Below are 13,452 nucleotides of genomic sequence, written 5' to 3'. Positions count from 1 at the left end.
TGATTATAGTGATCCTGCAAACTGGTGCATAGACGTCAAAGAAATCTATTCCTTCTCTCTGAGAGAATCCTTTCGCCATCAGTCTTGCTTTGTACTTATCAATAGTACCATCAGGACTAAGGTTCTTCTTGAAGATCCACTTGTAACTGATAAGCCTTGCACCTTCAGGTACATTCACCAGCTCCTTAGTATGATTTTGGATCAATGAATCCATCTCATCATCTATAGTTTCTTTCCATAGAAGAACGTTTGTAGATTGCATTGCTTCTTAGAAAATTTGTGGGACTCCTTCCAAATTATAGGTGATGAAGTTATCTCTAAAATTTTTTTGTTTCCTAACACGCTTGGAAGATGGTTCAGTAACTTCTTCAATATTGACACTATCACTTTTTCGTGAAACTGACTCCTCTGGTGCATCTAACATACTAACATTTTCTGTTATATCTTTGAGCAATAAGCCTTTATCTTTGATAAATTTATCCTCAAAGAATTATGCATCCCGAGCTTTAATGATGGAGTTGGTTCTATGGTCCAGGAGCCTGCAAGCATTGCTATTGTCAGCAAAGCCAAGAAACACAAATCTGTTTGCCTTTTGTCTGAGCTTAGGCCTTCTGATATCTGGAACCCTGAACATATGCAAGACACCCCGACATTTTGAGATTATCCAAAGGATCTGGACATCCCAACCATAACTGATGAGGAGTATTATCAGTTTTAAAATAGGGTACTCTATTCAGAATTCAGTTTGCCATCAGCAAAGCCTCTCCCCAATAGCATGTAGGTAGATCGGATGTGATTAGCATCGAATTCACCATCTCGGTCAATGTACGATTCTTCCTTTTTTGTAATTTCATTAGATTGCAGAGAATACAGAGCAGTAATTTCAGCAATGATTCCATGCTCCTTAAAGTATGCCTCCGACTCCTTAGATCGGTACTCTTCTCCTCTGTTGCTCCTGAGTCTTTTCACCTGAAGTCCAAGCTGCTTCTCCACTCGTGTCTGAAACTCGACAAATTTCCTGAAGGCTTCATCTTTAGATTTCAGCAGGTAGACATGGTATAAGCGAGAGTGGTCATTAATAAATATGATAAAGTATTTCATGTCGTCTCGAGTGACAAAGCTCTTAAAATCACAAGTATCTGAGTGAATCAGATCTAATAGGTTGGTTTTCCTTGTGACACTTGGAAAGGGCTTCCTTGTCAACTTTGCTTGCTCGCAGACTTCACACTTCTCAGGTTTGTTACCCCTACATTTCGAAAGCAATCCTAATTTCTCCATACTAAACAGCTTTCTATAGTTTACATGTCCTAGCCTATTGTGCCATAATACAGAGGAATAAGCAGAAGAGGATACTTTATTTACAACTGAGTTGGGTATAATAATACTGATCTTATACATGCAATCAGTCGATATGTATTGCCAAAATATATTTTCTTAAATGATAACACAACATTTCCTCTTTGGAAATCCAGCCTCATACCTGCATCACACAACAAGCTTCCAGAAACTAAGTTTTTGGCAATTGAGGGAACATGTTTTACATCTTTCAATGTGAGAGTCTTCCCTGAAGAAAGAGTCAGCACCACAGTCTCAGTTCTAAGAATAAGAACTACCGAAAGATCAGCCATTGATACTCTCTTTGGCAGCAACATAGAAAGAGAACAAATCTCTGTTGGAGCAAACATAACATGTAGCACCTGTATCTAACCACCAACCAGAGACGTTGTTGGGAGTTGTCACTTGGAAGAGCATAGCCACACAATTATCAACTTGATTAACATTGTGTGTTGTTCCCTTCTTTGGTGCTTTGCAATCCTTGGCAAAATGTCCTTGTTTCCCATAGTTGAAACATTTGCCGCTCTTCTTAAAATATTTCTTATGAACATGCAGGTTCTTCGGATTATGGTTCTTCTTTTTGTTAAATGAGTTCTTTTTCTTAGAAGAAGAACTAGTATCCTTCTCAGAGTTAGCAGCCATCATGTTAACAGACGCCTTCTGCTTAGCTAGAAGCTCATTCTTCATGCGAGTCCGGATCTCGTCCTCGGTCTGAATGAACCTCTTCAAATCAGACATAGTCACTTGTCTTTTTCTTCTTCGAATGTCCGTGGAGAATAACATCCAAGATGGAGGAATTTTGTTGACAATTGCTCTAGAAATGAATGTTTGACAAAGATTAATCTTTTCATCCTTCAGCTTCATAACAAGCTTTTCGAGCTCTTTGACTTGAGGCAAAACCTCAGTGTCATCTTCGAATATGAAGTTAAGAAACTTTTCAATGAGATAAGACTTGGACAACTTCTCCTCATCCTTGTATAGCTCCTCCAGAGCATTCTAGATTTCCTTTGCAGATGGCTTGTTGGTGTAAGCATCTGCCAGATGATTAGCCAAACAGTTAAGGAGATAACTTCTGCAGAAATGATCATATTTAGCCCAAGAGGCTTCAGACTCATAGTCTTCTTTAAAGTCAAGTTTCTCTTCAGAACCACATAGTAGATTTTCAGGAGTTGCATCCCAAAAATCATTTTTCGACATCATGTGTTAAAGTTAGATCCATCAAAGTTTTCTAACTTGAGACAATCAACTCCAAGAGTCCTCACAGGATCCATTGTAGATCAAAAATATTACTTTAAGATTGTTGAAAATTATGGTTAAATCTGGAATTAAACAATAAAAGATGATGTGCTGTAATTTTAAACTTTTTTAAGTTAACTGTTGTACTCTTGTGAAACGTTGTGTTTAAAGTAATATTTGGCCTATTCCGGTGCAAGGATCTCAAGGCCAAACTACTTTCAGGAACAATAGTACAGTACTCTGGTGTGCACTAATCCAGTACTATCAAGATCTCCTCGATCTATAAGATCTTTTGGTCAAGGCAAAGATCTCCTTGATCTATAAGACCTTTCGATCAAGGAAAAGATCCCCTCGATCTCAGAACCTTTCGGTTTCAGGGCAAATTCCTACGGGCACAGTTTCTTCAGCAACAGCATAACAACAGCAATAACGTCGATCCGACGTTCGTTTTCAAGCTCGCGTGTATATTTTCATGAGCTGCCCAAGGGCGCTATTTACAGGCCTCTAAAGCCAGCTCAAGAGTCACTCGTAATTAATGTGATTGTTATAATTCTCAACGGCAATTAAGATTGTAACATTAATGCATTAAATTTCTCTAAATGCTATTGTAACTGTTACATGTAGTAACTTCTGAATACGAGGCAATCAATGGACGCGCCTAACTACGAAACGCAGGGTTACATCTCAGCAAATCAGATGAACTTCGTCTGTAGGACGAACCTCGTCGAACAAGCGAACCTCGTCAAATAGGTGAACTTCGTATGATAGACGAACCTCGTCGAACGAGCGAACATTTTCAAACAGGCGAACCTCGTATGACAGATGAAACTCGTCGAACGAGCGAACATCGTCAAACAGGCGAACCTCATATGACAGATGAACCTCGTCGAACGAGCGAACCTCGTCAAACAGGCGAACCTCATATGACAGACGAACCTCATCGAACGAGCGAACCTCGTCAAACAAGTGAACCCCTTTTGATAGACGAATCTCGTGTGAAGTGCAAAGTGTGTCTAACAAAGCGCCACTTAGAGCCTCAGCCCGATTAGCCCCGATCCCCGGCCCATGACAATTTATGAGAGATTAATTAAAATAAAACACTTCTCGTCTTGCCGTTGGCAAGCCTCGAATAAGGGACCTTTTGAAATACCAAAACATTAACTTTCTACTAGGCTACTAAGTATTTATGAAAAGTACTTGTAGTTTATATATATATAGTTTGAAAACTCATTTTGGAAAGCGGTTTTGACCAAAAAAATCGAACAGTTTCTTCTCCTTTATCCTTATCCAGCATCGACCTTCAAGGTGTGTTGCCCGGCCCTCTTATAAACTATCGATGCCTACTCTAATAAGTATGGATTGATTGGTCTATGGAATTATAAACTATTCCATGGAAACCGAGTTTATCACATGCTCAGAGACCACCATTACCCTCTTCCATGGTCAAAGATTGTTATGACATCTTTTTATAATATTATATTTATAGCTCAATTAAGTTCAAGTTTAACTTGATATAACATCAAATGATTAAGTAAATAATAGTTTAATATAAAATAATATTATTTTTTTAATATTATTTTAATATAAAATATTAAAAATAATATAATAATATTAATAATATTAATATTAATCAATCTGTTTTAATATTAATATTATTTATAGTTTGGAACATATATAAAGATCTATATACACAAGGAGGTCAGATATTTTCATCACCTTTTGTCTATGCAAATTTTGAAATTATATGTTTTTTCCCCCATATAATTGGCAAGAATATCAAGATCACATTGGAAGCTCAAGCATTTTCTCTCCTCTGATTAACCAAGTGTGAGCATCTATGTATCATAATTTGGAAGAAGGGAAAGGATCATTACCGTCATTATATACCCATAGTTTTTCTAATTAGTACAAAGTTCCATTAAAACTACATATATGGTCGCTCCTGCACCTCTGTTTATCGAAGAAAAAGAGATACAAATTATATGACGACGACACTAATGAACATACGATTTTATCACCAATGAAGGCTACTACATTTCGTGTGAGATTTTCTTCTTCGATTTATAAGAACACTTTATAAGAACACAAATAATCTACAAATACGTAATCAAATGTGAGACTAAACTAGCTAACACTTTTTAGGAAAATTGTTTCCTTAAAAAATTACAACACAAATAAGCTACAATTTCAATCCTCAGGCTTATGGAAGGATCCAACATCCGAATGCCCTACCCTTTCATGAACAAAACAATAGCGATTACATTGAAGTTAAGAATTACAAAGAATTTATGAATGCCCTACCCTTTCATGAACAAAACAATAGCGATTACATTGAAGTTAAGAATTACAAAGAATTTATAAACATATATACAATGTCCATCCGAATGCTCTGGGTCGTAGAGAACTCTATAAATACAAGGTAACCATATAAAGCAGTAAAACTTTGCAAGCTACACAGCCCTCTAACGTGTGAACTTTTGATGTATTCAGACCGAAACAAAGCCATATAACTGTCATCTTTGTGCCAAGAAATTTCCTCTTAACTATTGACTTTATCAACAACATGAGAAGCAACCAAGCTCTATGCAGCAATCATGACTTATCTATACTAAAAGAAAATGCTCAGCAACTTTGCGTAAATTACAGTTCCCCCAAATAATTATCAAGTAAGTCACATTGAGCCTCTCGAGGACAAGAGCACCAGGAGAGCGATCAGGTTCACTTGGTAAAGAACCAGGTTCTTCAGCTTCATTGTTTTGATCATCTTCCAGTACATCAGTTCCAACCCAATAGAAACAGAGAACTATTCACCACAAAACGTAGATTTCCCCCCCACGATCAATGGACTTCAGTAGAAATTAAAACAGCTACCCATTAACCCATACAAGCTCAAAATCAATGGACAGGTGTAGAAATGCCCTAATTCATCGAAATAAAGAGAGACCCAAATTGAGAAACTCATCAAAAACACGGGTTAAAGGGGTGATTTGTGTTGGCGCATGTGATTAAAACTGGAATAATACAGATATATAGCAGCTAATAACTGAAAGAAAGCTGAAGTACAGTAAATTAAATTTTTTCAACTCAGCTGCTGTGCGTTTGTAAAACGTTGTGCTTAAAGCATTATTTGGCCTACTCCGGTGCAAGGATCCCAAGGCCAAATTGCTTCCAGGAACAGCAGTCCAGTACTCTGGTGTGCACCAACCCAGTACTATCAAGATCTCCTCGATCTGTAAGGCAAAGATCTCCTCGATCTATCACACAAAAGATCTCCTCGATCTCCTCAGGCAAAGATCTCCTCGATCTGTAAGACCTTCTCGGTCTAGGCACTGTTCCTACTAGCACTAGCTATTCTACAATATATATCTGTATATATTGATTGTTGTTTTTGGAATGAATTTTCCTTAAGGATTTGAGGTCTATTTATAGCGTTTGGAAAAACACTATGCACTAATAAAATATTATTAGTTACTATTCATGTGGGGCCCACATTACTTGTTTTTCAAAATAAATTAGGTAGATGTTGAATCCTTGCAAAAAAGTTAATCACGTTTATTTTACTGTTCATTAATTTCAAAGATGTCTGCACCGTCCTCTCATATTTCAAAAGAAGTTAGGCTAAAAGGTTTGTGGGACCCACTAGTATTAAAAAAAAATTATCTAACAATCCCCCACAAGTTTTTTTTTAAAACTAGTGTCATGTAATAGTGTCGTTGTTTCAATTATTGTGCGTAAGGAAGATGTCGCAAGGACTTGAATCTTCATTAGACCAACTGAATAAAAGATAGGTGCATGGTGTCGCAGAGACTTGAACCAGCACATGTCTAAAAATCCAGCGATCACACAAAATCAAACTTATTTGTGGTAGTTTTTACTTTGAACCACACTTGCCTTTGCCATTGCCTTGCCTTTGCACATTTATGGCCCTGTGCATGTCCTGGTTTCTGCTAGGGCTCTAGGTATCTTTCCACAAGACACCATAGGAGACGGCCAAATCTCCACCCATGCATAGGTGAGTTCTTTAGGCATGTTTCCTATCAAACATCCCGCATTCAAAATGCTTTGAACTCATTAAGGCTTAAGAGCCATCCTCTCTCATGATAGGATTCTAGGTGAAAAGATCAAAGTTTTACTCGGGTAGTTCAGCCAGGTAAGGATAGTATTAGAGGTTGATCAAAGATCAATTAAGTACCTCGTTCCTTGCAGAGCGCGTTACGCAACCCCTAAACCTTACCTTAGACACCGACTAATCCAAGAAAACTTGAACTCTTTCACTTGTAAATCTTACTTGACTTTTGAACCATTTATCTTGTCATTAGTAGCATAAGCTTTGAACTAATAACTAGATGTAAATGGTAAGTATTTGTAAGACTCACCAAACTTTGTAAATTTTACTTGACTTTTGACAGCAGACGTCCTTTCAACTATGTCCTTTTTCAGACCCTTAGTCAAAGGATCAGCCACATTCTCTGAAGATCGAACGTCAATCACAGAGATGACTCCTTGACAAATGAGCTCTCTCAAATAGCCATGCTTCAGACGAATGGTCCGCTTCTTTCCATTGAATAACGAGTTTGCTGCCATAGCACTCGCCGCCTGATTATCACAATAAATAGTAATTGCGCCTTGCAATCCTGTCAATGGAAGGTCTCGGAGAATACAACTGAGCCACTCAGCTTCATCTCCTGCAATACAGAGTGCGAAGAATTCAGATTCCATCGATGACTGTGCAATCATGGTCTGCTTCTTAGACTTCCACGAGACGGCAGCTCCACCCATGGTGAAGACGAATCCTCCGGTAGATCTGCACTCATCTGGTTCTGAGCACCAGCTCGCATCTGAATAGCCTTCGATTACACCCGGATATCCAGTGTAGAATAAGCCCAGACCTGTAGTTCCTTTCAAGTATCTCATCAATCTCTGGACAACATCCCAATGAAGCTTTCCAGGATTACTTGTGAACCTACTAAGCATTCCTACAGCGAATGCTATATCTGGCCTTGTGCAACTCATCGCGTACATGAGACTCCCAATGATCTTTGAGTACCTCAGCTGCTCTACTGGTCTTCCAGTGTTTGGTCGAAGCTTCTTGTTGTAATCATACGGCACTGACAGTTCTGGCAGGTCGTATTAGCCATACTTCCTTAGCATACTTTCGACATAATGACAATGAGCATATCATCCACATAGAGGCAGATAATCACCATCTTACCTTTAACGATCTTGATGTATAGGCACTTGTCAGACTCACTGACTTGATACCCATTACTACGAACAACCCCATCGAACTTCTCATGCCAGAGTTTTGGTGCCTGCTTAATTCCATATAATGACTTAACAAGTTTACAAACTTTACCAGCTGGAGCATCAAGTCCTTCTGGTTTCTCCATGTAGATTTCTTCTGTGAAATTTCCATTGAGAAAGGTAGTCTTCACATCTATCTGATGTATGATGAACCTTTTAATCACCGCCCATGCGATAAGTACTCTGATGGTAGTGATCCTGCAAACCGGTGCATAGATATCAAAGAAATCTATATCTTCTTTCTGAGAGAATCCTTTCGCCACCAGTCTTGCTTTGTACTTTTCAATAGTACCATCAGGACGGAGCTTCTTCTTGAAGATCCACTTGCAACTGATAGGCCTTGCACCTTCAGGTACATCCACCAGCTCCCAAGTGTGATTTTGGATCAATGAATCCATCTCATCATCTATAGCTTCTTTCCACAGAAGAACGTCTATTGACTGCATTGCTTCTTGAAAAGTCTGTGGATCTCCTTCCACATTATAGGTGATGAAGTCATCTCCAAAATCTTTTTGTCTTCTGACACGTTTCGAAGATGGTTTGATAACTCCTTCATCATTGACTGGCTCCTCTTGTGCATCTGATGTACTAGCATTCTCTGCTACATCTTTGAGCAATAAGCCTTTATGTTTGATAAACTTATCCTCAAAGAATTCTGCATCCCGAGCTTCAATGATGGAGTTGGTTCCAAGGTCCAGGAACCTGCACGCATTGCTATCTCCAGCAAAGCCAAGAAATACACATTTGTTTGCCTTTGGTCCGAGCTTAGGCCTTCTGATATCTGGTATTCGAACATATGCGAGACACCCCCACACTTTGAGATTATCCAAAGAATCTGGATATCCCAACCATAACTGATGAGGAGTATTATCAGTTTTGGAGTAGGGTACTCTGTTCAAAATCCAGTTAGCCATCAACAAAGCCTCTCCCCAATAGCAGGTAGGTAGACCAGATGTGAACAACATCGAATTTACCATCTCGGTCAATGTGCGATTCTTCCTTTCTGCAATCCCGTTAGATTGCGGAGAATACGGAGCAGTAGTTTCTGCAATGATTCCATGCTCCTTGAAGTATGCTTCCGATTCCTTGGATCAGTATTCTCCTCCTCTGTCGCTCCTGAGTCTTTTCACCTGCAGTCCAAGCTGCTTCTCTACTCGAGTCTGAAACTCGACAAATTTGCTGAATGCTTCATCTTTAGATTTCAGCAGGTAAACGTGGCAGAAGCGAGAATGGTCGTCGATGAAGGTGATGAAGTACTTCTTGCCGCCACGAGTGACGAAGCTTTTGAAGTCACAAGTATCCGAATGAAGGGAACGTGTTTCACATCCTTCAATGTGAGAGTCTTTCCCGAAGAAAGAGTCAGCACCACAGTCCCAGTTCCAAGAACAGGAACCACAGAACGATCAGCCATTGATACGTTCTCTTTAGTAGCAACATAAGAAGAGAACATATCTCTATTGGAGCATACATGACAAGTAGCACCCGTATCTAACCACCAACTAGAGATGTTGCTTGGAGTTGTTACCTGGAAGAGCATAGCCACACAATCATTAACTTGATTGACATTGTGTGTTGTTTCCTTCTTTGGTGCTTTGCAGTCTTTGGCAAAATGTCCTTGCTTTCCACAGTTGAAGCATTTGCCGCTCCTCTTGAACTCCTTCTTCTGAACGTTCATGTTCTTTGGGTTCTGGTTCTTCTTTCTGTTGAAAGACTTCTTTTTCTTGAAAGATGAATTATTACCCTTTCTTCTTTCTGTTGAAAGACTTCTTTTTCTTGAAAGATGAATTATTACCCTTTTCAGAGTTAGCAGCCATCATGTTAGCAGCCTTCTGCTTAGCAATGAGCTCGGTCTTCGTGCGAGTCCGAGTCTCGTACTCGATCCGAATGAACCTCTTTAAGTCAGACAGAGTTACCTGTCTTTTCCTTCTTCGAATATCAGTGGAGAATGACATCCAAGATGGAGGAAGCTTGTTGACAATTGCACCAGAGATGAAGGTTTGACAAAGACTGATCTTTTCATCCTTCAGCTTCATAACAAGCTTTTCAAGCTCTTTGACTTGAGGTAAAACCTCAGTATCATCTTCAAACTTCAAGTCCAGAAACTTGTCAATAAGGTGAGATTTGGACAGCTTCTCCTCATCCTTGTACTGGTCCTCCAGAGCATTCCAGATTTCCTTTGCAGAGGGCTTGTTGGTGTAAGCATCTGCTAGATGATCAGCCAGGCAATTAAGGAGATAACTCCTGCAGAAGTGATCATCTTTAGCCCAAGAGGCTTCAGCTTCAGAGTCTTCTTCAGAGTCGGGTTTTTCCTCAGAAACCACATAGTAGATTTTCAGGAGTTGCATCCCAAAGATTACTTTCCGACGCCATGCGTTGAAGTTGGAACCGTCAAAGTTCTCTAACTTAAGACAGTCCACTCCAAGAGTCCTCGCAGGATCCATGGTAGATCAAAATAATGCTTTAAGATTGTTGGCGCATGTGGTTAAAACTGGAATAATACAGATATATAGCAGCTAATAACTGAAAGAAAGCTGAAGTACATTAAATTAAAATTTTCAACTCAGCTGCTGTGCATTTGTAAAACGCTGTGCTTAAAGCATTATTTGGCCTACTCCGGTGCAAGGATCCCAAGGCCAAATTGCTTCCAGGAACAGCAGTCCAGTACTCTGGTGTGCACCAACCCAGTACTGTCAAGATCTCCTCGATCTGTAAGGCAAAGATCTCCTCGATCTATCAGGCAAAGATCTCCTCGATCTCCTCAGGCAAAGATCTCCTCGATCTGTAAGACCTTCTCGGTCTAGGCACTGTTCCTACTAGCACTAGCTATTCTACAATATATATCTGTATATATTGATTGTTGTTTTTGGAATGAATTTTCCTTAAAGATTTGAGGTCTATTTATAGCGTTTGGAAAAACACTATGCACTAATAAAATATTATTAGTTACTATTCATGTGGGGCCCACATTACTTGTTTTTCAAAATAAATTAGGCAGATGTTGAATCCTTGCAAAAAAGTTAATCACGTTTATTTTACTGTTCATTAATTTCAAAGATGTCTGCACCGTCCTCTCATATTTCAAAAGAAGTTAGGCTAAAAGGTTTGTGGGACCCACTAGTATTAAAAAAAATTATCTAACAATTTGAAATGGGGGAAAAGCAAACCCTAGTTGTAAATTGTTGAGAAATTCGTCGGCGTCCTCAAAAAGCAGCAGTGCACAGCTCCGGTGTACTTCCCGCGGCGGATGGAGGCGGAGGAGGAGGCGGAGGAGATGGCGGTGGGGAAATCCCTGCTCCGGAACGACAAAGGCGGAGCGGCGATCGAGCTCAAGCACGGCGACAATGGAGCTTGAGAACGGAAGTGGGGTAATTCTGTTCCCCTCTTGTTCCAGGGAAAAAAATGGGGTAAATTTGGAGAGTGGGGGTGAGGAGTGCTTATATAGTTGGGGTAATTTGGGGGAAAGTGGGGTATTTGTCCCCCATTTATCCCAACAAACCAATAACACCATAAAGGTGGTTCCAGTTCCAAATACCCCAATGAATAACACCAAACATTGTTGTTCCAAAAATTATCCCATTATCCCCAAAATTACACCAATGAGTAACCCCCCCTTAGACTTGATTGCGGATTATTAGCTGGGTGATGTCAAATTCAGAGCCCGCACTGTTAAAAACAAAAATTTTGAAGCTACTTAAGCCTTCTTGTGCATATAACGTTTCTCTCTCATGAGGTGTGTCAAGGAAATCAAGAGAGAGGTATTCATCAGAATTTTTCGCTCTTCCATCCCCTCTCATGGTATCTCATACTTGTAATGAACTTGTGCTGAGAGGTTTGTCTTTTGCTCACCATTTCTATTCTTTTACAGTCTCTGTTTGGGATTAGCTAATTTATTCATGCCTAAGTTTCTTTTAGGATTTGTTTGGTACATGAGTAAAGGGGGTAAATTTTGTTAATATGTTGTTAAAAGGTCTTGATACCCTATGAGTTAAGAAAGAGGAGAGCAAAAGATTATCTATTATATATAAAATAAATAAGAATAAAATTATCCAAAATATGTTACTTGTTTATCACATCTCAACTTAATAATGGTGTTGCTTGTAACAATTTGAAAAAAAGATCGTTATGTCTTCTCTAACAAAATAATTTTGTAATAATTTGTAGCCTAAATATCATAAAACCGCTTAACTTGAACAATTATCAGATAACACCCTTAAGATTTAAAATATCAAAAAACCACCCTTAAGTTTAGGACTTATCATAAAACTCGCTTCAACTTTAATATTTTATCAAAAGATCCTCCAATGGCGTTAACCACAATGTTTCACTTGAGCGGATAAAATTACACATGGGGATATTTTTTCCAGGGATAAATTTTTAAAATAGACCACATTAGAAATTTAATTTAAAATAACGACCCCTTTGAGATTTAGTTACCATGTCCGACATAGTTTCTACCACTTGGTTGAAACGGGGTCGAAAATGATCAAAATGTTTCAAAAACTTCACGGGATGCTAAATCTCATGAAGTTTTAGTTTGGTGATTATTAGGCTTAGGCTGGTTGTATTTATTAGGCTGGGTAATTAAGTACTAAAACTTCGCGGGATTTAGAACCCCGTGAAGTTTTATTTACCATTTTCAACCCAGTTTCAGCCCGCTGGTTGAAACCAGATCGAAAATGGTGAATAAATTGCAAATGAGTAGATTTTTACAAATAAATTACAAATATGGTCTATTTTAAAAATTTATCCTTTTTCCAGTGAAAATTGTTGGTTCATACTTTTAAGGAGGTTTTTTAACAAAATCTTAAATTTAAAGGGGAATTTCTGATCACCCCCGAACTTACAGGGGTTTTCTGATATTTTGGAAGTCATGAGGGTTATTTGGCAATCATCCAACAGTGAGGGGGTTTTTTGTAATATTGGATAAGTAAACTTTGGAGTGTTATATGCAAATTATACTACATATAACACTGAGTTAATATGTTTTACACCATACGAGAGTAAATTTTTAATCAAGTTAGGGAACAGGAAAAAAGTGACGAAAATTGAGGTTTGGTTCATTTAAGCATATGGATTTACAAAAAATCTCCTAAAAAGTTCTGCAAGTCTAAAGTAAAAAAATATATATATAAACAACCCTCCGAACAATTATAAAAACACCATCAATAATGTAAAATTCAATAAAGATCACAAAAAAATTCAGAAAAATCAAAACTTACAAAAACACTAAAATTTTCAGAACATACTAACAGCCTCGGACCATACACAAAGTTTGTAGAAAACTCCCTTAAAGTTTTAAAAATTAAGAAAAATACCCTAATTTTTTTTGAAATTTACAAAAAAAATCTAAAATTTTCAAAATGTACAAATAGTACATTGAAATTCTAGGAAATCTAAAAAACCCCTTAAAAAGAAAATTTACTGAAAACACCCTAAAAGTTTTATTAATTAAAAAACCCTCAAAGTTTTTACAAAAGCACCCTAAGAATTTCAATGCTATGAACTATACTGAAAATATGAGAATTACAAAATAGATCCCTAAAAATTATGGAATTTTTATAAAACACCTCGGAAGTT

The sequence above is a fragment of the Asparagus officinalis genome, chromosome 2, assembly GCF_001876935.1.
Source record: "Asparagus officinalis chromosome 2, Aspof.V1, whole genome shotgun sequence".
Classification (NCBI taxonomy): Eukaryota; Viridiplantae; Streptophyta; class Magnoliopsida; order Asparagales; family Asparagaceae; genus Asparagus; species Asparagus officinalis.
This window is presented reverse-complemented; position numbering follows the sequence as displayed.